Source organism: Pygoscelis adeliae, unplaced genomic scaffold (assembly GCF_000699105.1).
Source record: "Pygoscelis adeliae isolate BGI_AS28 unplaced genomic scaffold, ASM69910v1 Scaffold8, whole genome shotgun sequence".
Taxonomy (NCBI): domain Eukaryota; kingdom Metazoa; phylum Chordata; class Aves; order Sphenisciformes; family Spheniscidae; genus Pygoscelis; species Pygoscelis adeliae.
Genome location: NW_008825260.1, coordinates 2,284,198 through 2,297,150, shown reverse-complemented (window position 1 = coordinate 2,297,150; position 12,953 = coordinate 2,284,198).

The window sequence follows — 12,953 nt, the reverse complement described above, 5'->3', positions numbered from 1 at the left end:
TAATTTCCTACGTATTTTTTCAGCATTTTAGTTCAAATATTTTGCCTTTTCAATTACGTGCCATTTCTCATCTTGATATTTGAAATGGAATATTCCTACTCAGTTTGTTCTTGTTTTTATGTAAATACAACATAGCCTTGCTAGAATTAGGGTTTGTGGTTTTGCATGTGCCTATTGCACAATGGTAACTGAATTTAGCTTGCATGTTATATTTTTCTGAATGTGCTTCAAGAAAACCTCTGTTTACATGAAAGATAATGTAGGAAAGCAAATTCAATGAAAATGAAGGTAGAATTTAGTGTATTGAAGACATTAAAGAGGAATTATTATCGTGTAAAGCCATATTGAACTGAGGTCAGAGAGATAGGTGTTTTAGAAATTATCATTCTGTACTGTTAAATCTGAGGATTTTTTTTCTTGAAAAGTTTATTCTGACAAGTCATAGGCAAATCATTTCATTCATTCTTGATAGTTTGTTCTGAAAAACATGTACTGAGATGAATACCTGCAAATTTTAATGAAGAAAATTGGCAAAATAGCAGATAAAAAAAAATAAACTGTACCTTAATTAAATACAAATTAAGTTAGTATAAATATTGACATGAGGAGTTTCTGAATGTTCCGTTGATTTTGTGGTAACAATGGTTTCAGAGTGTTTCTTTTTTGTTTGCACAGTTAGAAGCTTTACTGCCTAGAATGTGCTATTAAACATGAAGGAATTCCATTTTCAAACAGCTTTCCGACCTCTTCTTACTATCAGGTACATTTATCCTCAGAACAGCTCTTCAATGAAATTTAAAGTGAATAAATAGAGTATCTGGCTTCTGTAGAGTTCTTTTGATGTAGACATTTCAAATAGTTCAACCAAAGAGTTTCTTTTCATTAGGACCAGGTAGCGAAACTGAGTTGTAAAGCTGAAGAAAGCCCAAATCAAAAGTAGTATTTCCAGAATCCTGGTCCACCTTAATTCATTAGCCTGCATATCTTGGTCACCATCTCGGCATCCTCACATACTGTGGAAAATCACAGGTTAAACTTGCTTAACGCTGCTGGCACTTTATATCTCTAAAAACTCATTTCTTTTATTAAAGCAAATCTGTGTTACTCCTCAATCTCAATAGTGTTTTTGGTCTTCCTTCCTTCCTTCCTTAGTGGATGTATAGAAAATCAGTATTGGCAATGTTTTCATCTTTGCTTCACAAGTATTTTATCAAAAGATCACTTCCAAATCAAAAAGATCTGAAAAAGCAGATGGTGTACCAGAAGCTGTCATTTTTTGGGCAGAAGATACAAGAGAGGCCTCTGTGACTTTGACCCTAAACTATAGGTGTTCCAGGGGGTTTTCCTGATTGAGCTAATGACTGCCTCTCTCTCCAGAAATTTGATATTAAAATCTTTCTCTGTTTTCTAGAATAACTTTTGGGGTAGAGCAAGGAAAAGAATTGTCCATGACATATTAAAAGAAAGCTCATACCAAAAGTCTATTTCTTAATGCATGGGGTATTTAAAAAAAAAAAATCAAATTAAAAAAAAAAAAATCCATGCTCAACTCTTCGTGTGGGGTAAAATTGACCTTTCATTTTCTGAGCAGAAGGAAGAGAAAAGCTGACAAAAAAGAGAAAGAAAATCAAATCAGGTTGAATTGAAGAAACTTTCCCTTGCAGGGGAACAGGAAAGCTATATGGGGGGACTGTATATCCCAAATACCATGAAATCACAGTAGAAAACTGCTGATTAAGTCACTTGAACAGAAAGACCCTATCCAAATTTCTGTCCTATCCCTAAAGAACAAACTCACTTCCGTATATCTTTACAGTTGATACATCCTTGAGAAATTGTGATCTCTTACATATTGCAAAAGACCAAAGAGTTTTCCTCAGCAGCTTTTTATCTACCAACTATTAGTGCTTTCTTCTAGGCCCAGACATTTTTTGCTGGTCCCAGACATTCTTTGAAGATAAAGGTCTAAACCAGAAAGATATCCTTCCCCTGTGCTCAAGATAGTTCTGTGTTTCATTTTTGTTTCTGTTGTCTCTAGTTTGCAAGTACACTTACAGCATTCAAAAAAACAGAGTGCTGGACACTTATAAACAGATTAGATTAAAAAAAATTACAAAGCCATCCAGATTTTAATATTTATCCATATATCATAACGATCCATTCATTTGCACTTGGGCACAGATTAAGCAAATTGAGTTTGGCTGCACAAGGGAAGAGGGAAGAATGCATTTTTCAAAATTCACCCACTATTTGTCTTGCAGTGACTTTATGAGCCCCAGTCATCTGCAAGGTCAAATCATCTTCATTAATGGGATGTAAGATACATTTTTTTTTTTTTTTTTTATAAGGTGTTGTGCCTTACACAAGCTTAAGAGCACACATGAAAGCTTTTAGTCCATTGTGAATTGCAATACTTTGTATGTGACATAAAATGCAGACTTGAGCCCAGTATGTTTTTGAGACTTTTTTGAAACACTTAAAAGGGCTAGCTACAAAAAAAGTGTAAATTCATTGTCCTGATTGGAACATAATGTGTATTTTTAAAAATTTGTTTAGGCCCTGTACTAAGTGATGTGCTGTGGCAAGAAGATTGCAGCGAGAAATTTGAAAAAGAGGAGAATGCAGTGGTTTGTTAGGGAGGTCATCTAAATGGCCTGGGATTATTGAGTAGACTATGTAAGAGGCAGGAAATTTTCTTGAAATCATGATGAAAAGATTCTTTGGTTTTGTTGCTGGCTGTATCAGAGAGTCATAAACAGGCAAGTCGTAACCTCTTTGTGTCTGAGTTTTGTAAAATTATTACAAATATCTAATTCACAAATTGAGCTAAATTAGTATTTGGAAAAGCATTGCAGTCCTTTAACCGAACTGTTTCTAAAAATATGAAACATTAAAATAGATTATGTGAAAATGTAGCTGTTTAAAATAATATTGAGAATGTGTTGATTTGTTTTTTAAATTGCAAGAGGGGAAAAAAGTAAACAAATTAAAGGTTATATAACAAAAGAACAAAATGGAAACCCAAATTATGCAAGCCATCTGCAGGACATATTTTAATGACTATCACTGAACTATTTTTATAGGTTTTGAATCCTTTAGAAAGCCAGCTGTTATTTACAAGCTGGCCTTATTAAGTGGCAAGGAATGGCTGTGGCTTTGGTATCTAGATGATTAAACAAAACAAAGTCGATGTTTATTAGAGATTCAGGAAGTTATATGAGTTTTTCTTTGTGACAATGAAGTAAGTATTGTATAAAGGAAATGAATACAGCTTTCTATTTTAAAGAAAGCAAGAAAATTAGAGTGAAATTAAGGTGTTAGATATTTAACTTCATGGAAATAGCCTATTTCAAAATAGCAATAGGATGATAGAAACTTATAAGCACATGGGCCTTTAAAAGGACTGTGGTTTAAATGACAGCTATAAGGCTTGCTTATTAGCAGACTAACAGAGCCTTTCCCTTCCTTCACAAATTATCTGTCTATTCATTTCTTTGACACTGTAACACAGATTCTTTTTAATAATAATAAAAAAAAATGTTTCCTGAGTTCTTCATAAAAAGCACCAAAGACCATTAAATCCCAGCCTTTTGTCTACAGACTCACTCAAAATACAATTTTCATCTTAACAGTGCTTAGCTGTTAGGAATAGTAGGAATATTTCATTAGAGGGTAGAAATACATTTTGTGGCTAGAAAGTGGTGATATTGCTAATTTAGACTGCGTAATTTAATTATGTGGCTACTATGAAGCATTTATCATATCATATAAGGATACCAGGGATTTGGTTTTATGACATTTTTAGAACGTCTACTCAGTTTGGAAACTTCATTTATATTGCAGCACTCGCTGATCTGGGTCCCACTAGACTGAGTCCATTACACAGAGCGTGGCAAACAGCATAAGAAATAATTCTGCTACAGACAGAAATGGTCCCACCTTCCTTTTGCTTACTTATTCCCACTAGCTATTGTATGCTAACATCAGGTTTTGTGTAGTCCTGTGGTGATCTGCATCAGGGAACTGATTTGGTAGAAAATGAACAGATTTTTTTAAAATTTCGAGTTTTATAAATTCACTAATCCATCTTGGCGAAAGATGTGATGAATGCGAGTACCAGAGCAAGGGAGGCAGTAGGGGTTAGTACTGAGCAGGGAGGTTAGGAAATGGGGAAGTGAGATTGCCTCTTTTTACAGAAATGCAGGCTTCTGTTGGACTGGTCACTGCTTTGATTAGAACCAGAGCAGAGAGGGTAAGTACATAAAGTTAATGAAAGTGTACAGAGTTTCTATGTGAAAAAACTGGCTTTTTTTTCCCCCTAGCATTTATTTAGAAGAACTGAAGCAGTAAAGCGGGTTTACTTTCACTGCAATAATGGTCCATTTGTAGCAAAATTGAAAAAAGTTTCACCAAAACTGAAACAACATTAAAACACACACGTTTGAGCTTTTTTCACTGTGAACAGTTCAAGCTGCCCTGCTTTAAAGAATCATGTGATTTATTCTGCTGGAAGGAGCAACACCATTTTCTGTAATTTCTCTGTATTTTTGGAGTGTCCACACGGTTAAACTTTTATGGCTTTCCTCAGAGTAAGGGTTCTTTCTTGAAATTTCCCATTACTCCTTCAAACCTTCGTTATTAAAAATAAGCAGTAGAAAGTTGCAGTGTTTGCAGCCAGCAGTATAGTAACTATGAGGTCCTTTGGCACCCACTATAGGCAGGAGTTCATAGTTCCTATGCTCCTGTGTGCGGTGGCATTGGTACTGGGGTAGTTGAAGCAACAGCAGCAACAAGAAGAAATCTTTGAGAAACATCCTGCTGTGTCATGACTCTTGAGATGTCAGAAAAATGTGTTTGCTGATGCATTCGGTCTACCTAAGTAGCAACACAATGAAGAAATATTACAAATGTGAGAAGGAAGAATGAAACCACAAAATATTTCATTTTTTAAAATGCAAAAAGATGTGTTTGCGTTAAGAAGCATCAGAGAATTTAAAAGTAATTTAATATCTTTTCCCATAGCCCAGTCTTTGCAGTGTCATGTCATTAAGCAATAAATAATGGAATTTTTGTGGGAAAGACATCTTATACTTTCAAATCAGTGACATTAATCTAACTATATGGATTAGGAAGTCATCCTTATCTACTTACAGTCTAATCTGCTGATGATACATAGTGTGTTCTGTTGTCATTTCTTTAATATGGTAGGAGATGAGGAACCCATCAGTCATTTCCAGATTACCTTCAACAAGGTTTTCAGAATGCTCTTTTAATGAGGATAATTTTTAATAGAAAATTGTGTACAACTGCCTGACATGAATGATGAAAGTCCACTGAAGAAAAAAAACCAAAGGCAACTATTTTAACAAGAGCCTACTTGCTATCTATTACTCCAGTCTTATTCCTCATGTCTAGTCCTTAATCTTACTTCACATATCAGAAAACTGCACGTCCAGAATTTCTGCAGATCAATGGAAGCATGCACGTCTGAATAATAAAGTTATTGATAATGGATTCAAATATCAAATATAGCCAAATGTTCATGTGAACGTGTTTGAAAATTATGACTGCTTAAATGGCTTACAAATGTGACTTCTTGACAATAAAAGCTGATAATTTGTGCATAACTTTTGGTCTCATACCATTTCTGTTTTTATATTTTAAAGTGGTTAATGCATCACATGTTGTGTGATGCCCCTTGATGTTCTTGCTGCGGTTGGTTTTACACAGGTTTGTACATCTTAAACTTTTTCATTGCACCACTGCCATACAGTGCTTTTTTAATAGAGTGAGTCAATAGTACAATATATTTGGGGAATCACTCCTTTATTACAGCTCTGAATACTAGGAAGACAGATGGGAGAGATGATCTGAGGAGGAAGAGGTTGTGTTCCTTTCAATAGTTCTTCTCATTCATCTCCTTTGTAGGTAAAGTATGTTGAGATTGTGAAATCCCATTTTGCCTGATGAGTTGTATGAAGTAACAGTATCTTATCAGGATTAAAGACTGATCATGTCAAGAAATGATTTATTCGATTTGGTACTTTTTAGGACTTGGTGTGATTGTCACGAAGTTAGTTATATAAAAAAAATGAAAAAATAGATAAGGTTTTCTTATATAAAGATGGCCTTTTTTAAATTAAAGCAGTGCTGCATGACAGTAATGGCTATTGAAGTATTTTTCAACTTAGAAGGTACAATCTGGGAGCTTTTTATATAGCCAATAAATCCTCTATAATGGCTATATAACATTAACTCATTTATGTAATGGTGTTGTGACTAACTAGTCAAGATTCCTGAGTATTAAATAAGAATAAAAAGCACCCCTCTCCCTTTCAACTTTGTACTGTGTTAATACACAGTTTTCAATGCAAAACACCTATATTAACTGTGAAGACAGCGGCAGCTGCAAAGGTAGCAGAGAGCTAGCAATATAATCACAAAGATAGCAATAAATTGATCCCTTGTGTTTTCTCATGAGTATACATTCTGTCACTTAGATAACTCTACATTCAGTCAGGAATAATTTATGAAAATAAACTACTCCGTGTCAAGAGGACTGTATTCATTGAAATGATAGGGCTTGGCAGACAGCAAAATGGTTTTTTTTACTGTATCTGTGATGCTATTTTTTTTAATCTGGTAAGGAGCAAATTATCTCATGAGATGACTGTCTTGTTAGTGTCACTTTTGATGAGCCAAATGTGAAGGTTTTGACATGTTTTAAAACTCTGATATATTTGTATGTAAAAGGAAAGAAAGGGAAAAAAAAAAAGGGAAGTATCTCCCCGACAGAATGAAAACCTGGCACCCCAGTTTTCAGAGTATGTTGATGGCATATCTAAATGCGGTTGGGAATGACAGTAGAAATGACTGTGCAGAGGTTAAGTAGTTTCTTCACTTTTTTTATTTAAAGAGAGGCAGACAAAGCTAGGCTTTTTTGACATTGTGAGATTGGGTTTTGTGCTGTGTTTTGAAGAGTATGATGGTTACCTTGTTATATACGATATAACATAGTTTACTATGTAATATTATATTTCCTTCTTTTCCTAAAAAAAAATAAAAATAAATAATGTAGTAGCTGATTGGAAATATCCAGATCTACACATCATTGAAGAATTCTCTCATTTTTTGTTTTGCTCTGGAAAGAAAGAAATAGGCTCACATGTACTTCTATCAATAAAATATGCATCCTAGGCATATCACTTTAACTTCTCTCATTTGTGTCTTCATCTACAGTGTGTTTACATTCATATATATAAATAAGTGTTGGCAGAATATGAAGTTTGCTCATTATTCATAATGAGCACATCTATGAATAGCGTTAGCCAGCTATAAAACCTGCATGGTCTTACTGCCAACTACTTTCTAGCCTATGTGTGTCTGATGCAATAAAAGAACGTCAGGAATTTAGCTAACCTCAGGCATGTGTCAGAAGTCTGTTTTCCAGGCTGGCCTGCAGGACTCAGAGGCCAGATTTGGAATGGACAAGGGGATCATCTAGCTTAACTCCTTGCACTCAGGCTGAAGGAAGTATAATGAGACCGTCTGTCTCAGGAGCTCACTGCACTGTTCTTAAGAACCTACGGTTGAGTAGATTCCTGTAGTTTGCCAAGTTTCAGTGTTTAATTACCATAATAATTAGAAAGATTTTCCTGGTATTAACCCTAGATGTTTTTGACACAGACTAAAATGATGATTCTTCTCCTGCTTCTGTAGACTGACATGGGGAAACAGCTCTGACATGGGGAAAGAGCTGATGACATTTCTCTTAAGATTTTTGCGACGAGGAGATAGATGGCCATGTCTTTCCAAAATCATTTGTTTGTTTGCAAATTATAAAAATCTTAATTCCTTGAACTTTTCCCAGGAGATCTAGTTGTAGAGCCCTTTTTTGGATGAAGCAGCCCATCAGTAGCAAGCAAAGTTGACAGATTTTGTTCCAGAGGTCATAAATTGCACGCCTGTTAATAAATCCAAGAATAAGGTTTGCCTTTTTTGGAGCAGCGTTGCATTACTGATTTGCATTCAGATACTGCTCACTGCCAAACTGCAATGACTACTGAGTTTTTCCCCACTTGGTACTTGTGCATTTGTCTTCTCCAGATTTATTGCTCTCCTCAACCCAACTTTTGCTGAATGCTTTGTTGATTTCAGGACATGTCTTCAACTTGCCAGAATCATTTGGAATTCTGACCTTATTCTCCAGATACCTATCCTGCAGGAGAGGTTGCAGTTTCTCTTGATTTGAAGCTGTCCACATTGTTAATGTATCTATTTTCTTATTCCCTTGTCAAGTTTCTCAGTGGGAGCTGTTTCAAGATACCTTTTGTATATGACTGTCAGACATTGGAAATTAGCCTTTCAGTGCAATTTCATTTTTCATCTTTTGCTCTTTTCTCATGTAAGTGTCCTGTAAACTTAATTTCCTTAGCTTGAGTATGCTTATGGTGGAGGATACTGAAGTCTCACTGAAGTTTCTGATCAAATGCCACAGTATACATTCAGCTGTTAGCTATTAGAGGCAGAGAAGGTTGTTATCCCAAACTAATGCTGATAAAAGCCATTTAGTACCTCTGTCTTTGCCTCCCTTGTACATATCACATGTAATCTTTAGCACAGTTGTCAGGTGTTCGGCTGTCATAGTAGTGCTAAAGGGTATTTTCACTGAATTAACATCTCACAGATCAAAGCTTTAATATTAGCAGAGGTTCTCCATAATGGGCTGCAATCACTTTATACCATTAGTAGGACATCTTGAGCGCTCTCAGGATTTACCTTGCAGCTTTGGGTTGTGAATCACACCTCACTTTCAGATGGAGTTTTTTCTTTGGTGGTCAGAGTCGTGGCTAGCATGCTCACATCCTGCAGTTTGCTTTTGGCATTGGTACGATAATTTATTGCGTAAGAACTCTTTTAAAGATTCATTAGAAACCTGGACAACTAATTTTAATATTTACATGCAGCTTTTATTATTTTTGTTGTCTGAGGAAGGAGCAATGACATTTAATTAACGCTTTAGGGAAAGTTGTTGACTTAAACCATTGCCGTAATTTCATCATGTTGGTGCCCTGAAAACATCTACTAAATTGGTGAAGTGGAACTAATGTTCGTTTTGATGGCGTAATAAAGGGACCAGACTTATATATAGTTGCATCATTGGGGGTCAAAAGAGTCAAAAGGCAGAAAAAAATAATGCTGCCATTTGCCAGTTTGCATTCATTGGGAAGTTTTTTTAATTCAAATGGTAGAAAGACAAAAAGTTGGAACACCATCTTGGAAGGCATGTCAGAAGGTTGTTGGTAATCATAGGTGAATGAGATTAGGATTTACTTTATTCTCTGCAGGTTTCTTTGACCAAGGAAGTGCAATAAAAGATGTGTTCACTCAGTATTGAAAGAAAGATATTTATAGTTTTTGCTCAGGTATTGTATATTAAGTTCTACCATTTTTACAATATTGAGGTATCCACAACATGTACAGGGCAAACACTGGATCTGGATTTTTTTGTTTGTTTTGCTTTTTCTTTGCTTCTCCTTTTGGCCTGTAAATATTTTTCCCCCAATATTTACCGGTTGAGGGAAAAGCTACACTGCAGTACTTTTTCATTGAAATTGGGGGAAAATGGTTTCAGCAGCTCCCTCCCTGATTCCCTGCCAGCTGGAGGCAGGCAGCTGCCAGTTGCCCACCCCTCCAGCTGCCTCTAGAGCTCTGCTGGATTTAGCAGAGGTGTGGTACCGTGGTTGAGAGAGACAACCGACGAGGATGGCTTTGCAAATGCCTTCTGCGGTTTTGGAAAGCTGCACAAGAACAGTCCTTTCCAAGACTAGCTTTTACACCTGGAAATATTCTGACTGAAGGAGAATGTTCAGCAATTATATGTTCTGTGTTATATTTTTTCTTATGTTATGAATGTCATTACAAAGCTGTGTGCTATGTTCAGGATGCAGGAGGGAGTGTAATATTAATTAACAGTAGAGATGGCTCTGCTGCAAACAAACTTAGAGCATTCTAAATGAGCTTTTTCTGTACATAAACAACCATAAAAGGCAGTCAGATCTACAGTTGGAAAGATTGTTAGCCTTGAGTGATTGTGTGTTCTTTAGCAAAGAACACATATTTGGTTCTTGAACATTTTTCTTTTCAGTGGAGGTAGTGACAAGCTCTATTAAAAAGGATTGTGTGCTTCCACCGTGATTGGGACTAGAAATGAGGATGTGGAATCAGCACAAAGGGATTTGTGTGAACGTGGTTCAGAAAATGGGAGGGTGGAAACTAAGGGTAGTTACTCCGATGTGATTTTGGTGGAGGTGGCTCTCCTTTTGAAACAGGGGGTTAGCTGAGGAGCCACAGAGTTTGCTAAATATGTCAGTGGAAGTGTTAGGCGAAGGAGACTGAGAAAGTCAAGGCTGGCATGGATTTTGCTGTTTAAGTTTGGATATTGCCATTTTTTTTCTGTAGGCTGTTCTTTGTAGTTTTATTATTGTTATAATATCACTGTCCCTCAGATATATCTATCTTCCTTCCTTCCCCTGCCTTCCTGGCTGTGATACATCAGCTGCACTCCTTTCCTGCATTGCTCAGATTGCCATACTGCTATTGAATAGATCTGTTCTGTGATTTTCCCAAATCTCCCTTTACCACCAGGAAGCTCATTGTCTGGAAAAATCCAGTCTACTGTAGCTACCTGTGCTTCCCCCGCATGTCTCTTTCTTCATCACCATCTTCCATTCACAGTCCCCCATTCACCTCATCTTTCCAACATTTCCTGATGCAAACATTAAATGTGGAAATAAGCAAAGCCTGTAACGGATAGAAAAACTCTAATTAGGAACAAAAAACTGGCAGCGGGAGACGGGTGAGTGGAAGAAGCAGTGATTGCAGAGAACCTTCTCACAGCTCTGCTCCTTAGCAGCTTTCACACCAGCATCTTTTTAATATTCCTTTGCTGGTTAATCTAGAGAAACACTGCTGAGATCTGGGTAAGCAGATGACAAAAAAGCATCTAAGGTCAGAAACCACTTGGTGTAAGAGGTTTGAAGCTAAGAAGGCAGCATCAAATGATAGAAATAATTGGGTAGTTTCTTCAGCTGCTCTTTAGAAAATGAAGCCCTTCTTTGTGTTTAAAATTTGCTAGAGCCCTCTGCCTGAAAATATTTGTCTGGCTGTCTGGAATTTGTAGGCTGTGGTTCATTAGCTATTAAGACTGAGATAAACACTGACATTTTAATGAAAATGTTTTAAAAGGTATATTTGATTTTAATGCATTTACTAAGCATGAAAGGAAACACCTTAATAAGCAAATATTATAGAAGATCAATCTGTGTTCTGAATGTATCATGTTAAATATTAAAACAAAATTCAGTCTTCAAAGTTTGAAAAAGAAATATATAAGCCTCAATGTGACCTTAAATACGACACTGCCATCAGTGCCTTTGTGATAAATTGCCAAAAGCAATAATCTTTATCTGTAATCAGATATGGCCACAGTATCTGTGGAGTTAGATTTCTGCTTATGTAGAGGGCTCCATTTAATTCATCAAAAAAGTGAATTTAAAAGCAGAACGCAATCTGTTAAGATGCAAGACCTGGCAAGTTATATGTTTCTTCAGTAGTATAAAATCTAAACTGCTTTAGTTGTTGATGGAATTAAACTTTTCCCTAGATGTGTGTGATATTACTGACTTTTTGAAGAGGCACCGAAAGCTGGCAAGTGGATAAAAGAGGAAAATGTTTTTAAATACTTTGCTTTAAAGTAAAAAGGGGTGTGGGTGTGTGTGTGTGTTAAATGGATGCCTGCATCCTGCTACTGGAATTGGCAAGCACTCATCTCTGTGAGTTTCATGTTTTTAAACAGGTTTTTAAGCTTATGAATTAGTTATGGAAGGGAAGAGTGGGAATCTGCAGAGGAAACTTCAGAGCTGTCTCTGTCTCAGTCTGGAGAGAAACCTGGGAGAAATGGTTGCACCCAATGTGTGTGTTTGTCTAAGGAAGAAGCCAAGACAAGTAGCCTGCTAAATAAATAAATACATAGTCATTGGGATGGTAAGGAGAGCAGATTTGCTATATAAATCTGGTAGAGAGTGGGATGGTTGTAAAGGTGAGTCAGGCAGGGCTGGTGGGATTTTTGGAGGTCACCCTGGCAGATCTGCTGTGTGGGAAGAGACAAAAAAGGTCGGTTCAAAATCTAAAAATATGCATGTTTTTAATCATATGTTTCAATTTCTGTTGAAGTTGGTAAAGAGAGTAATTTTCTCCTGATGTCCTTGACTGAGACAACAACTTTGGATCAGCTCCCTTAAAATGCATTAGGTCTCTGCTACACCAGATCTCTGATCCGCTTTTCTTTTAATTACTTTTTAGGAAGAAGTCATACTTTTATCGCTGTTTTGATTTGTAACAGGACCCTAATAACGATTTGATTTTGGAAGGTTTTGAACAAGTTTGTCTCAGATCATACAACACTTCAGAATTTGGATTTAATTTTTCTTAACTGCATGTTGTACAGAAAAAATATCTTTTGAAATATTTTCAAAAAAGGAGTGCTTTTTTGTGTTCAGCCTAGTACTTAATATTATTAATTAATTTATGAAGTACAGACTGGCACAAATCCTTGTTTTCCTTTAGTTTTAACACTACCCATGATGGATAATAAAATAAACCTGTATGGCTGTTGAGTTAAAAAAGTCGTTATCTTCCTGTTTTGAGAGGGCACCATGTTTATTTTAACAATATTGATTAATTAGGTTTCTGTTTAATGATGCGTATGCAAGGTGGAGGATATCTAGCTGTGTACAGTACAAAGCACTCATCGAAGTGAGGCTTGAGTTGAGTGCAGCGGATCCCTGCCTATACAGCTTGAACTGTAAGTACATGCTTAAATCCCTGCAAGTTTAGAGCCTCATAGACAAAACACAGGTGGGAGATGGGAAAACGTTGATGTTTTGCATGTG